The sequence below is a fragment of the Salmo salar genome, chromosome 12 (genome assembly GCF_965601325.2).
Source record: "Salmo salar chromosome 12, fSalSal1, whole genome shotgun sequence".
NCBI classification, from domain to species: Eukaryota; Metazoa; Chordata; class Actinopteri; order Salmoniformes; family Salmonidae; genus Salmo; species Salmo salar.
This window is the reverse complement of record NC_138302.1, coordinates 46204441-46220859: the sequence shown is the minus strand read 5'-3', so window position 1 is coordinate 46220859 and position 16419 is coordinate 46204441.

Here is a 16419-nt window from a genome sequence, read left to right as displayed (position 1 = left end):
CACCTACCACTATTATCACTATGAATGGTGGATCAAGGGCAGAATAGACCGTTATACTGGTATACTATACTGACCCTTGGTATAGTAAAAGTTAGCACATAGAAAAGCGTAGTGCATAGGGGAAGTACCAAAACACCTTGATATAGGGGAGGCGCATGCAAGCAGATGAGGAAGCGAATGTTAAGCAGGAAAACAAATCACTACACTTCCCTGTGCCCAATACATACCACACAACCCTCCCCAAAGCAAAAAATAAAGTTTGACAATCCTACCCTATTTTGGGCCAGTCTCTCCCCCCCCCCCCCCCCCCCCCAGTAAATTGGGATCTGTCCCTAAACCAGAGAGATGGGGATATGAGGATGGTGAGAATGGTTTGCATGTGCTTTGCATCACATTAAAACACAATATATATATATAAATGCCCCCTCTGTATTTCTTCAACCGTGATTGGTTCACACCAAACTCGTTATTTAAAAGGTATTTAATCAGGTCTTGCCTTTAATGTCTAGTTCTTTTGATCATTGCAAATGTGAACATCTGTAAATACCTTTAAGTATATGAGCCCGAAATGAATTCCCTGAACACGTCAAACATTTACATGCAACAATGAGTTCCCCGAAACATCAAGCATAACATGTGACATTCCCAGGTCTGGGCTATCTCGTTTTCTTGGATAGACTTTGCTAACTAAAAGCTTTAAATAACAAGCCGTCAAACCAGCCTTTTACCTGAGCTGAGCACGCTGCTCCTCAAGTATGTCTTTCATCTTGGAGACTCCATTGGACATGACATCTCTCTTTTGTCTCCTCGGCGAGGAATATCAAATCAACTCCCTCTCCCTGCCCTCCACCACTTTTCCCTTTATTTTTTGAGACAATGTCCTTCTCCATTTTGTTCTACCACTCTGGCAACACTGGGGAAATTAGGGTGCGGAAAAATTATCTCTGTCAAGCAGATACAATTAGTATTGATAAAAAAATATCAACCTGCAGCTGAGCGAGTGCCCATTACCGTGGCCCACGATGCTCTCTGCCTGTCCCTGACCTGTCAGAAACATACAGAGAGTGTATGACGTAGCCATTGGAAAAATTAAGATAAAAGCCATAGCAATCATGAAGAGCCCTTTATAGATTTCTCCATGCAGCCATTATGATGGAAGGGCTGTTTCAATGGGCTATGATAGTCTCTGTCAAGGCTCATGCGAGTTCAGTGATGAATTAGATCATTCCTAAGCCTCAATACCTTCCTTACCTTAGTCTACCTCTTCTATTATAAAGCGTGTCTGAGATAAACACAAATCTGTCTCTGTTCGTTCTTTGGGGTATTGTTTTGGTAGTTTTACATAATAAAACACGCCTATTTTAAGTCTGGCAGGTAGAGTCCAACGGAAGTGTGAACTCTATATGATGATGTTGACGTACTATGTTAGGAGGTCACCACCAAGGCTGACTTATTTATCAAAAGCCAGTTACCATGGTAGCCAACTTGACACATTTCAAGGATTTTGCAATAAGTTCATTTGAATGATAAAGTGCTTGCAGGTTTATTAATATCTTAGCCATTTAACATTTCCAATTAATTGAATCAACTCAAATCATAGTTTATTGGTTGTGCAATTTTGACATAGAGTCAGATTTACAGTCAGGCCAAGACGGAACAAGTCGACACTTTAGCCTACATGATGTGTGGTGTAGGGCGTCGTAACTCAGAAAAGAGATTTAAAAGTTATTTACCATGTTTTTAATAATTCATTTGATTGATTCATTGATTAATCAGTTGACACGTTGGTTGATTTAATTGATTTATTTGAATCAATCTTATGTCTTATAGATAAAATATTTAACATGTTTAATGTTTGTGATGTTATATCTGCTCTCAGTCTGTAATTGTTTCTCTATCCCCAATATGAAAGGTCTCCTCTAACACACTGCTCATCTTTGATCTTACCACTGCCTTTGATACACTCCAGTTCAGTATTGTCTTCTCCCTGTCACTGGTTAGGTTTTGTTGAAATTAGAGGGGGGACTATGGATCTGTCTCCGTCCGTTTGTAAGTACGTTAGTCACACGCAATATCTCAAACACCACTTTCCAAATTTACATGAAATTTAGGTGAATGATGCATCTTGCCATAGAGATTTATATATCACAACATTACACTGATTGGCCCAAGTGGGACGCTATAAACTTTGAACAAACATGTCTCCTGTCCTGTTTGAGCTTAAATTGTTGTCACTAATTAGCCCAAGGTGGGGGGGGGGCTACATCATTCTTGGGGGACAATATGTTTACAGGTGTTGCCTTGTTCTGTCATAAACTTTGTCGTCTGAAGAGGAGAAATCATCGGACCAATATGCAGCAGGTATATTACTCATCTTCGTATTTATTGAAGGTAAACACACTTAAACAAAATAACAACGATAACAGTCCAGTAAGGTGCACAGACTAAACCGGAAACAACCACCCACAAACACAAGTGAAAACAAACACACTTAAATATGGCCTCCAATTAGAGACAACGACAACCAACTGCCTCTAATTGGAGGTCATTGAAAAAACACAACATAGAAATAGAAAACTAGAAAAAACACATAGAAATAGAAAACATAGAACATAAACCAAAAACCCCGAAACACACTAAACAAACACCCCCTGCCACGCCCTGACCAAACTACAATAACAAATAACCCCTTATACTAGTCAGGACATGACAGTACCCCCCGCAAAGGTGCAGACCTCGACTGCACCTAACCACAAAACCCCCCACAAAAATAACCCCAAACTTAAAGGGAGGGAAGGGAGGGAAGGGAGAGTGGCCACCGTCACCGACGGCTCCCGTGCTACACCCCCCCCCCCCCCTCCCCAATCCTCCAACTATGGAGGTGGCTCAGGCTCCGGCTTTCGTCCCCATTCTAACCTGCCCACCCCCCTTGAAGGCTCATGGCTGTAGACCACTGCTGAAGGCTCTGGGCTAAGGTGCGTTGCTGGAGACCTCGGGCTGAGGTGCGTCGCTGGAGACCTCGGGCTGAGGTGCGTCGCTGGAGACTCAGGGCTGAGGTGCGTCGCTGGAGACTCAGGGCTGAGGTGCGTCGCTGGAGACTCAGGGCTGAGGTGCGTCGCTGGAGACTCAGGGCTGAGGTGCGTCGCTGGAGACTCAGGGCTGAGGAGCGTCGCTGGAGACTCAGGGCTGAGGAGCGTCGCTGGAGACTCAGGGCTGTGGGCCGTCTCTGTCGGTTGCGGACTGTAGGACGTAGCCGGAAGCACTGGAAGGGGAACTGTCACCGGAAGCTCTGGACGGGGCACTGGCGCCGGAAGCTCTGGACGGGGAACTGTTGCCGGAAGCTCTGGACGGGAAACTGTCGCCGGAAGCTCTGGACGGGGCACTGTCGCCGGAAGCTCTGGACGGGGCACTGTCGCCGGAAGCTCTGGACGGGGCACTGTCGCCGGAAGCTCTGGACGGGGCACTGTCGCCGGAAGCTCTGGACGGGGAACTGTCGCCAGAAGCTCTGGACGGGGAACTGTCGCCGGAAGCTCTGGACGGGGCACTGTCGCCGGAAGCTCTGGACGGGGCACTGTCGCCGGAAGCTCTGGACGGGGAACTGTCGCCGGAAACTCTGGACGGGGAACTGTCGCCGGAACCTCTGGACGGGGAACTGTCGCCGGAAGCTCTGGACGGGGAACTGTCGCCGGAAGCTCTGGACGGGGACGGCGCACGGAAGGCCTGATGCGTGGGGCTGGCTTTGGAGGCGCCAGACAAGTGACACACACCACAGGGCTAGTGCGAGGAGCAGGAACAGGACGTACTGGACTGGGCAGGCTCATTGAAGGCCTGATGCGTGGGGGTGGCTTTGGAGGCGCCAGAACAGTAACATGCACCACAGGGCTAGTGCAAGGAGCAGGAACAGGATACACTGGGTCTTGAATATGCACTGGAGGTCTGGAGCGCACAGCCTGCACAACCCGTCCTGGCTGGATTGTCACTGTAGCCCTGCACAGGCGGAGTGCTGGCACAGGGCGAACTGTGCTGTGCTGAGGCATGATGGCTGCCGTGCGTAGAGCAGGCGCAGGGTAGCCTGGGCCTAGGAGACGCACTGGTGGCCAGATGTGCTGTGCCGGGGCACTTCTCCCTGGCTGGATGCCCACTCTAGCACGGCACTTGCAGGGGGCTGGTATCAACCGTACCGGACTGTGCGTGCGGATGGGCAAGACCGTGCGCACTTCCACATAGCACGGTGCTCTCAATGCCAAACGCTCCCCATAATAAGCATGAGGAATTGGTTCAGGCCTACTGCCTGACTTACTCCAACTCCCCGTGTGCCCCCCCCAAAGAATTTGGGGGGGCTGCCTCCTCAACTCCTGAAATGGAGGATAGAGTGCCTCGTACCTCCGTCGCTCAGCCTTTGCTGCCTCCAGCTCCTCCTTCAGGCGCCGGTACTCCCCTGCCTGCCTCCAGGGTCCCTTTCCATCCATTATTTCCTCCCATGTCCACGACTCTAAGTAGCTCTCCTGCTGCTGCTCCCTCCTCCGCTGCTTAGTCCTCTTATGGTGGGTGGTTCTGTCATAAACTTCGTCGTCTGAAGAGGAGAAATCATCGGACCAATATGCAGCGGGTATATTGCTCATCTTCGTATTTATTGAAGGTAAACACACTTAAACAAAATAACGACGATAACAGTCCAGTAAGGTGCACAGACTAAACCGGAAACAACCACCCACAAACACAAGTGAAACAAACACACTTAAATATGGCCTCCAATTAGAGACAACGACAACCAGCTGCCTCTAATTGGAGGTCATTGAAAAAAACACAACATAGAAATAGAAAACTAGAAAAACCACATAGAAATAGAAAACAGAACATAAACCAAAAACCCCGAAACACACTAAAGAAACACCCCCTGCCACGCCCTGACCAAACTACAATAACAAATAACCCCTTATACTAGTCAGGACGTGACATGTTCTATGGAATAAACGGGGTGAACGGGTTCATTGTAACAGCTGGAATGGAATGAAACTATTTTTGCATTCGTTCCATCATCGCCATTACAATGAGCCTGTCCTCCACATTTCTTCTGGCACCAGCCTCCACTGGTATATGCACCATACTGGTTTCCAACAGTAGACTTTCCCCCCAGTCCATCACTCACTACTACATGAGATATTATTGTCATTCTATTTGAATAAAAAAATTACAGTAAAGGTTTCAAGCTACTATCGCATACCATACACAACATACTGACACATCACAGTGTGTACAAAAACAGCAAACTGAGGAGATGGAACTTGATCAACAAGGGTCCGGTTTCCCAGCTAAATTCATCGTTAGAACCTTCGTTAGAGCATCGGTAAATCTCAGAACTGTTTCCAAAAACCATTGTAGGTTGCACTTGAAAATGCTTGTTATTTACCAACTTCCTCAGACCACTTATAGAACAGCTAAGTGCGTTGTTAGACGCTTTTTTGCTCTTCCAACGGCACTTTACAAACTAAACACATAATCAAATCAAGATGACTTCATTAAAAATATAAATACAGTATAGGCCCTACAGGCCTTCAGAAAGTATTCACACCCCTTACCTTTTTCCACATTTTGTTGTGTTACAGCCTGAATTTAAAATGTATTAAATAGAGATTTGTTTTGGTCACTGGCGTACAGACAATAATGTCAAAGCGGAATTATGTTTTTAGAAATTCTTTAGAAAATAAATACATTGAAAATCTAAAATGTCTTGAGTCAATAAGTATAAGTACCTCTTTGTTATGGCAAGCCTAAATAAATTTAGGAGTAAAGATTTGCTTAAAACCTCTTAAGGTTCCGCCCCTTTTTTTCAATTTCGCCTAAAATGACATACCCAAATCTAACTGCCCGTAGCTCAGGCACTGACGCAAGGATATGCATATTCTTGGTACCATTTGAAAGAAAACACTTTGAAGTTTGTGGAAATGTGAAAGGAATGTAAAATAATATAACACAATAGATCTGGTAAAAGATAATACAAAGAAAAAACCAACTGTTCTTTTGTATTTTGTTTTGTACCATCATCTTTGAAATGCAAGAGAAAGGCCAAATGTATTATTCCAGCCCAGGTATAATTTAGATTTTGGCCACTAGATGGCAGCAGTGTATGAGCAATGTTATAGACTGATCCAATGAACTATTGCATTTCTGTTCAAAATTTTGTATCAAGACTGCCCAAATGTGCCTAATTTGTTTATTAATAACTTTTCATGTTCAAAAGTGTGCACTCTCCTCAAACAATAGCATGATATTCTTTCACTGTAATAGCTAATGTAAATTGGACAGTGCAGCTAGATTAACAAGAATGTAAGCTTTCTGCCAATATCAGACATGTCTATGTCCTGGGAAATGTTCTTGTTACCTAAAACCTCATGCTAATCGCATTAGCCAATGTTAGCTCAACAGTCCCGTGGAAGGGACACCGATCCCGATTAACAAGTAACATTATAAGTTGTACGACTGACTACCTCATCTCTGTACCCCCCCCCCCACACACAGTTATTGTTTGTAAGGTCCTTCAGCCGAGCAGTGAATTTCAAAAACAGATTCAACCACAAAGACCAGGGAGGTTTTCCAATGCCTTGCAAAGAAGGGCACCTATTGGTAGATGGGTAAAAAAGCAGACATTGAATATCCCTTTGAGCATGGTGAAGTTTTTAATTACACTTTGGATGGTGTATCAATACAACCAGTCACTACAAAGATTCACACGTCCTTCCTAACTCAGTTACCAGAGAGGAAGGACGTGGATTTCACCATGAGGTCAATGGTGACTTTAAAACCACTACAGAGTTTAATGGCTGTGATAGGAGAAAACTGAGGATGGCTCAACAACATTGTAGTTACTCCACAATACTAACCTAAATGACAGAGTGAAAAGAAGGAAGGCTGTACAGCAGTGTTCATAGCCGCGGGACGTAGTTTGGTGGTGGGGTGCTGCGATTCTTTTGCCGACAAGGTGGGGGGGGGGTGCAACAAAACAATTGCCCGCGCTGAAGACCTCTATATTAGTATGTTAATACAGGACTAGTCAAGGCCCAGGACACTACTTTTGTCAATCCCTGAGTTTCCTCTCCACATAACGGTACTTGAAATACTCTGTTAGCGCCATTAAGGGAAGGGAAGGTTGCCTAAGGAAGGACCATTTTCTCAGTTGTGCACCGGGGCCTCCCACTCCTCTTTCTATTCTGGTTAGAGCCAGTTTGCGCTGTTCAGTGAAGGGAGGAGTACACAGCATTGTACGAGATCTTCAGTTTCGTGGAAATGTCTTCTATGGAATAGCCTTCATTTCTCAGAACAAGAATAGACTGACAAGTTTCAGAAGAAAGTACTTTGTTTCTGGCGATTTTGAGCCTGTAATCGAACCCACAAATACTGATGCTCCAGATACTCAACTAGTCTAAAGAAGGCCCGTTTTATTGCTTCTTTAATCAGGACACAGTTTTCAGCTGTGCTAACTTAATTGCAAAAGGGTTTTCTAATGATCAATTAGCCTTTTAAAATGATAAACTTGGATTAGCTAACACAACATGCCATTGGAACACAGGAGTGATGGTTGCTGATAATGGGCCTCTGTACGCCTATGTAGATATTCCAAAAAATCCAGCTACAATAGTCATTTACAACATTAACAATGTCTACAATGTATTTCTGATCAATTGAATGTTATTTTAATGGACAAAAAATAGATTTTCTTTCAAAAGCAATGACATTTCTATATGACTCAACTTTTGAACGGTAGTGTATGTTTGGTGTTGTCAATGTTTGATGCTGTGAAACTTGGGGAATAGCTCATAATTGTGTATAGCGGTAAATTTGGGCTGCGCTCATGAAGCGTCAACCTCACCTGTCACTTTCACTAGCTAGCCGTACAGACAACCAGCTAATTAGCCACCAAAATGAAGGCTAGAGTAATTTGGTTTTATCTGTTGGGCTTAGGTTATGGTTTGTCATGTTTGCTAGGTGCAGATATTCTCAAGCTATACATTGCCTAATTTTCCTTTTATTTGACAGTTTAGCTTTGTGTTAGGGTAGTAGATGCCCGCGTAGTGGAGGTCATATGAGTTGGATATTTGTTTATACAGCCAGCTAACATGTTGCTTGTTTTGTCCTGTTTCTACCAATGCAATTCATTAGGAAACTGTCCCAGCTTTGTAACTAATCAGCTTACATTGGCGAACTCTGTAGTTAGTCTGTCAGGCAAGAAAGCAAGAGTTGATTGTAAGAGAGAGCGTGTGTGTGTGTGTGGAATGGTAGGCGTGTAACTGTATCACACAAATTATTAAGGAAACCCCTTATTAGGAAGAGAGTATGTGTATGGTTGAGAAAAATAGAGGAAGGAAGAGAGAGACAGTGTGAGAGAGAGGGATTATGTTCCTGACTACAATTTCTCATATTTGTTGTCTCTCTACTCTCCCTTTGTTACTCTGTTCCTCTAGCTCAAAGAAAGCAAAGGAAGTTGTACCACACATCCTGGGCCTAAAGTGACAGTGGCAGGGGTTTTGGAATTGTTTTAAAAGTGGTAGGAACGTATATCTGTAATAGATTACAACAACAAAAACTGGGTGGGGGTTGACCATATTGACCAACTGAGGACCAATTGCAATGTTGGATGCACAGGCAGAAAATGGTGGAAGTATGTGTTTTGGGGGATGCTCAACATTGCCATCATAAATGCGTACATTGTGTCGGGGAGACTCCTTCCCAAAAACCGCAGGTGCTGGTCCTGAAGGCATTCAAAATGCAACTTGTGCATTCACTTTTTGATATGGCTACAGTGGCAGGAAGAGGAGAGCCAAAAGTGTGGCACCAGGGCGTGTGGACCGAGTTGTAACTCATTTGAAAGCAGGTGAAGTTTGAAGGGCGCAAGATAGAGTGTGTGATGTGCATCCGGAGTGGACGGAGGGCAAAGAGTGGGAGATCTGTAGAAACCTCATTTGGGTGCTCTACGTGTTCTGTACCACTTTGCAGGATGGGGACGTGCTTTCAAAAGTTCCATGACATGTTGTAGGTTAAATGCAAACACTAACATGATAGTGTGAAATATGAATTTGTCCTACAAATATTTTGTCTCTGAACAGTGTTTTGTATCTTCTCTCTTTATCTGTCTCTATCTAATATGTGTTGCATTCACTGAATTGTTGTCAAAGTAGGCAACTATTTCTACATTTTGTGTCAGGTCTGGTCTGTACTAAATCTTATTGAGAGAGATTACCTACATTTTGAAAGAGTCTCTGAATAGTTGTTTGCATGTTTACATTGTTACAGAAGTAAGAAACGTTGTCAATAAAATAGCCTACTATGTGTGGGATTTTGAATACTTTCTGAATATTGTCCTCTGGTCACATTTTGGATATTTTATTTATTTATATTTAAATAAAAATGTGTTATACTTGGTATATTTTGAGTGAGTAATTTAGTTAAATGTACTACAATTGAAATACTCCAGGGTGTTTCGTTGTGTTGAGTGTTAATAGTTTTTTGATAGTGAGTGTCTTTACATAATGGAAGAAACAATTAGTGTTATTCCTATTGACATGAATGTGGTGTCATATTGAAGAAGAGGTTGTGCTGTTTAAAACTAATTTAACTTACAACTTTCATTTGTTCTTTGTTTTTGAGCTATGTGTGTTTGTTTGAAATGTGTGAGAAGATTTGCTTGACATTTCTCAGTAATCTCCAGCAGCATTCTAGAATTCTATTAGGTTCTAAAGGGTTAATTTTTATATATTTTTTTTATTCAACACTACTCCCACTCGCGCTGCAATGAATGCATAGCCAATTGTATCGATAGCCCTGCGTTTCTATTATTAGTAGCAGCTCGACATGTGTTTTTTAATATTGAGGAATATTTCACTTTCTCTGGTCATAGTAACAACATGATCTTGTGCTTGAGGTAGATGCGGATGCGATGCAACTCAAGTTTCGCCATCAGGTGGAAGACGGTGTCCCCTCTCTCTGGTCAGTCTCACCAGAGGAAAGGAAGGAGAGAGCAGAGATCGTGAGATGCTGACCCTGCTGCTCTCTGCCTCCAGCTGCTGATACTAATGCCACGTTCAAAACAACTCGGAACTCTGACATCACCGACTTCAGTGCGTTCAAGACAACTGGAAACAAGAAAAAAAAGATGAAAAGTCATCCAACTTGGAAACTTAGGCATCTTTCTAGAGCACGACTTTCCGACCTGAATATCACTGATGTAGTGATTTTACTTCGTTTTTTTCCCCCAGAGTTCCCAGTTGTCTTGAAAAAACTAACATCAGATGCAAGTACCATCAGTCCAGTAAAATAAAAAGGAAAATTATTAGCAAATTAAACTCAGCTGTGTGTTGCAAGTGCTGCACCAAATTATGATATTATTTGTTAACAAAGCTAGGTTTTGAAATATACTATGGTCTGAGAAGAACAATATTGGCAGGCCAGGCATATAGCCAATATTCTGTGATCATGTATTAGACCTGCCTATTGCACAAACCTCACTCCTACAGAGCTGTTTTTATGAGGTTAATGTTAATGTTTTTAAGTCATGTTTAAAAAAATATCTGAGCAGTAGATCTTTGCTAGGTTTTTGACTGTGTCAGTGATCTTTACTCAGAAAAGGTTAGTGACCACTGCTGTACAGAATACAAAATATTCAAAAACATTCACTAAAGTGAAACTGCCAAAAATGTGGCAAAGAACATAACTTTATATCCTGAATAAAAAGCATTATGTTTGGGGCAAATCCAACACAACACAAGCATGGTAGTGGCTTGTCCTCAGAAAAGACTAGAGAGTATATATTAATATTTTTTTACCCCTTTTTCTCCCCAATTTCGTGATATCCAATTGTCCCATTGCCGCAACTCCCGTAGGTCGAGTGCCGTGCGTCCTCCAAAACACAATCCAGCCAAGCTGCACTGCTTCTTGACACAATGCCCGCTTAAGCTGGAAGCCAGGTGCACAAAATGTGTTGGGGGAAACATTGTACACCTGGCAACCCTGTCAGCGTGCACTGCGCCCGGCCCGCCACAGGAGTCACTAGTGCACAATGGGACAAGAACATTCCTGCCGGCCAAACCCTCCCCTAATTCGGGCGAAGCTGGGCAAATTGTGCGCCTCCCCATGGGTCTCCCGGTCGCATAGGTGTTCCTTTTGTCCAGGTGGGAAAGGGCAGTGTGGAGTGCAAAAGAGATTGCATTATCTGTGGATCTGTTTGGGCCTTATGCAAATTAGAGTGGGTCTAGGGTTTCTGGGATAATGGTGTTATGGGAGCCATGACCAGTCTTTCAAAGCACTTCATGGCTACAGACGTGAGTGCTACAGGTCGGTAGTCATTTAGGCAGGTTGCCTTAGCGTTCTTGGGCACAGGGACTATGGTGGTCTGCTTAAAACATGTTGGTATTACAGATTCGGACAGGGAGAGGTTGAAAATGTCAGTGAAGATACTTGCCAGCTGGTCAGCGCATGCTTGCAGTACACGTCCTGGTAATCCATCTGGCCCTGCGGCCTTGTGAACATTAACCTGTTTAAAGGTCTTACTCACATCGGCTACGGAGAGCGTGATCACACAGTCGTCCAGAAAAGCTGATGCTCTCATGCATGTTTCAGTGTTACTTGCCTCGAAGCAAGCATAGAAGTAATTTAGCTCGTCTGGTAGGCTTGTGTCATTGGGCAGCACATGGCTGTTCTTCCCTTTGTAGTATGTAATAATTTACAAGCCCTGCAACATCCAACGAGTGTCAGAGCCGGTGTAGTAGGATTTGATCTTAGTCCTGTATTTACACTTTGCCTGTTTGATCGTTCGTCGGAGGGCATAGTGGGATTTCTTATAAGCTTCCACTCCTTGAAAGTGGCAACTCTACCCTTTAGCTCAGTGCGAATGTTGCCTGTAATCCATGGCTTCTGGTTGGGGTACAGTGAGTGAAAGTATTTGATCCCCTGCTGATTTTGTACGTTTGCCCACTGACATAGAAATGATCAGTCTATAATTTTAATGGTAGGTTTATTTGAAGAGTGAGAGACAGAATAACAACAAAAGAATCCAGACAAACGCATGTCAAAAATGTTATAAATTGATTTCCATTTTAATGAGGGAAATAAGTATTTGACCCCCTCTCAATCAGAAAGATTTCTGGCTCCCAGGTGTCTTTTATACAGGTGACGAGCTGAGAATAGGAGCACACTCTTAAAGGGAGTGATCCTAATCTCAGCTTGTTACCTGTATAAAAGACACCTGTCCACAGAAGCAATCAATCAGATTCCAAACTCTCCACCATGGCCAAGACCAAAGAGCTCTCCAAGGATGTCAGGGACAAGATTGTAGATCTACACAAGGCTGGAATGGGCTACAAGACCATCGCCAAGCAGCTTGGTGAGAAGGTGATAACAATTGGTGTGATTATTCGCAAATGGAAGAAACACAAAAGAACTGTCAATCTCCCTCGGACTGGGGCTCCATGCAAGATCTCACCTCGTGGAGTTGCAATGATCATGAGAACGGTGAAGAATCAGCCCAGAACTACACGGGAGGATCTTGTCAATGATCTTAAGGCAGCTGGGACCATAGTCACCAAGAAAACAATTGGTAACACACTACGCCGTGAAGGACTGAAATCCTGTAGCTCCCGCAAGGTCCCCCTGCTCAAGAAAGCACATATACATGCCCGTCTGAAGTTTGCCAATGAACATCTGAATGATGCAGAGGACAACTGGGTGGAAGTGTTGTGGTCAGATGAGACCAAAATGGAGCTCTTTGGCATCAACTCAACTCGCCGTGTTTGGAGGAGGAGGAATGCTGCCTATGACCCCGAGAACACCATCCCCACCGTCAAACATGGAGGTGGAAACATTATGCTTTGCGGGTGTTTTTCTGCTAAGGGGACAGGACAACTTCACCGCATCAAAGGGACGATGGACGGGGCCAAGTACCGTCAAATCTTGGGTGAGAACCTCCTTCCCTCAGCCAGGGCATTGAAAATGGGTCGTGGATAGGTATTCCAGCATGACAATTACCCAAAACACACGGCCAAGGCAACAAAGGAGTGGCTCAAGAAAAAGCACATTAAGGTCCTGGAGTGGCCTAGCCAGTCTCCAGACCTTAATCCCATTGAAAATCTGTGGAGGGAGCTGAAGGTTCGAGTTGCCAAACGTCAGCCTCGAAACCTTAAAGATCTGCAAAGAGGAGTGGGACAAAATCCCTCCTGAGATGTGTGCAAACCTGGTGGCCAACTCCAAGAAACGTCTGACCTCTGATTGCCAACAAGGGTTTTGCCACCAAGTACTAAGTCATGTTTTGCAGAGGGGTCAAACAATTATTTCCCTCATTAAAATGCAAATCAATTTATAACATTTTTGACATGCGTTTTTCTGGATTTTGTTGTTGTTATTCTGCCTCTCACTGTTCAAATAAACCTACCATTCAAATTATAGACTGATAATTTCTTTGTCAGTGGGCAAACGTACAAAATCAGCAGGGGATCAAATACTTTTTTCCCTCACTGTATGTATGTACAGTCACTGTGGGGACGACGTCATCAATGCACTTATTGATGAAGCTAGTGACTGATGTGGTGTACTCCTCAATGCCATCGGAAGAATCCCGGAACATATTCCAGTCTGTGCTAGCAAAACAGTCATGTAGCTTAGCATCTGCTTTATCTGACCACTTTTTTTATTGACCGAGTCAATGGTGCTTCCTGCTTTAGTTTTTGCTTGTGAGCAGGACTCAGGAGGCCGACGATCGCCTCTCCGATCAAATGCAGCAACTGTCAAGGAAACTACACTTGATCTTAGCCAAAAGGCTGAGAAGCGACTTGAACGAGTTGCAACAAACACTCAAACTGAACAGTTTTATCTCAATCTCTTCATTCAAAGACTCAATCATGGACACTCTTACTGACAGTTGTGGCTGCTTTGCATGATGTATTGTTGCCTCTACCGTCTAGCCCTTTGTGCTGTTGTCTGTGTCCAATAATGTTTGTACCATGTTTTGTGCTGCTACCATCTTGTGTTTCTACCATGTTGTTACCATGTTGTGTTCCTACCATGCTGTGTTGTCATGTGTTGCTGCCTTGCTATGTTGTTGTCTTAGGTCTCCCTTTATGTAGTGTTGTCTCCCTTGTCGTGATGTGTGTGTTTTGTCCTATATTTACATTTTATCCCAGCCCCCGTTTCCGCAGGAAGCCTTATGTCTTTTGGTAGGCCGTCATTGTAAATAAGAATTTGTTCTTAACTGACGTCCCTAGTTAAATAAAGGTTAAATGTCCAACAACAAGTCCTCAATAAATCGTGCATGTGAACTCGGTGGTCAGCTTGCTCTCTGACCAGATCAGAATACCTCTGGAGACATCTATGCAACCAGTTACTTATCTTAGGTTCCTTAGCCTATTTTTCACAGTGCCTATAATTTCTGAGCTGTTTGGGTTTGGGATTTTGAAAACTCCAGGAAAGCCGTAGTGATATTTAAAGGAAACATCAATCAAAAAAAGCACAAAATGTCATGGCCCTAGAAAAGTAATAGTTTACTTACAGTGCATTCGGAAAGTTATCGAACCCCTTGATTTTTCAAAATTTTGGTACGTTAATCCATTTTAGAATAATGCTGTAAGTAATTTTTTTCCCTTAACAATCTACACACAATACACGATAATGAAAAAGCAAAAACAGGTTAAGAATTTTTTTTCACATTTATTTAAAAATACTGGAATATCACCTTAACGTAACTATTCAGACCCTTTACTCAGTTATTTTTTGAAACACCTTTGGCAGCGATTACAGCATCGAGTCTTCTTGGGTATGACACTACAAGCTTGGCACAAGCTCTGTCAGGTTGGATGGGGAGTGTCACTGCACAGCTATTTTCAGGTCTCTCCAGAGATTTTCCATCAGGCTCTGGCTAGGCCACTCAAGGACATTCCGAGACTTGTCCCGAAACCAATCCTGCATTGCCTTGGCTGTGTGCTTAGGGTTGTTGTCCTATTGAAAGGGGAACCTTCACCCAGTCTGAGGTCCAGAGGGCTCTAGATCAGGTTTTAATCAAGAATCTCTCTGTACTTTGCTCCATTCATCTTTACCACGATCCTGACTAGTCTCCCAGTCCGTGTCGCTGAAGAACATCCCCACAGCATGATGCTGCCGCCGCGATGCTTCACCGTAGGGAGGGTGCCTGGTTTCCTCAAGACGTGACGCTTAACATTCAGGCCAAAGAGATCAATCTTGGTTTCATCAGACCGGAGAATATTGTTTCTCATGGTTTGAGAGTCCTTTAGGTGCTTTTTGGCAAACTCCAAGTGGGCTGCCATGTGCCTTTTACTGATGAGTGGCTTCCGTCTGGCCACTCTACCATAAAGGCCTGATTGGCGGAGTGCTGCAAAGATGGTTGTCCTTCTGGAAGGTTCTCCCATCCCCTCAGAGGAACTCTGGAGGTCTATCAGAGTGACCATCCGGCTCTCGGTCACCTCCCTGACCAAGGCCCGTCTCCCCCGATTACTCAGTTTGGCCGGGCGGCCTGCTCTAAGAAGCGTCTTGGAGGTTCCAGACTTCTTCCATTTAAGATTGATGGAGGCCACTGTGTTCTTGGGGACCTCCAATGCTGCAGAACCTTTTTGGTACCCTTCTCCAGATCTGTGCCTTGACACAATCCTGTCTGGGAGCTCTATGGACAATTCCTTCCACCTCATGGCTTGGTATTTGCTCTGGCACTGTCAACTGTGGAACCTTATATAGATAGGTGTGTGCCTTTCCAAATCATGTCCAATCAATTGAATTTACCACAAGTGGATTCCAATCAAGTTGTAGAAACATCTCAAGGATGATCAATGGAAACAGGATGCACCAAAGCTCAATTTCAAGTCTCATAGCAAAGGGTCTGAATACTTATGTAAATAAGGTAATTCTGATTTTTATTTTTAATATATTTGCAAAAATGTCTAAACCTTTTCGCTTTGTCATTATGGTGTAGTGTGTGTAGATTGATGAGGGAAAAAAAACAATTTAATCAATTTAATCCAGAATACTTTCCAAATGCCCTGCACATAACCAAAGTTATGTGGACACCTGCTCGTTGAACATTTCATTCCAAAATCATGGGCATTAATATGGAGTTCATCCCCCCCTTTGCTGCTATAACAGCCTCCTCCACTCTTCTGGGAAGGCTTTCCACTAGATGTTGGAACATTGCTACGGGCACTGATGTTGGGCGAGTAGGCCTGGCTCGCAAACGACATTCCAATTCATCCCAAAGGTGTTCGAAGGGTTTGAGCTGCAGGCCAGTCAAGTTCTTCCATGCCGATCTCAACAAACCATTTTTTTATGGATCTCGCTTTGTGCACGGGGGCAATGTTATGCTGAAACAGGAAAGGGCCTTCTCCAAACTGTTGCCACAAAGTTGGAAGCACAGAATCATATAGAATGTCATTG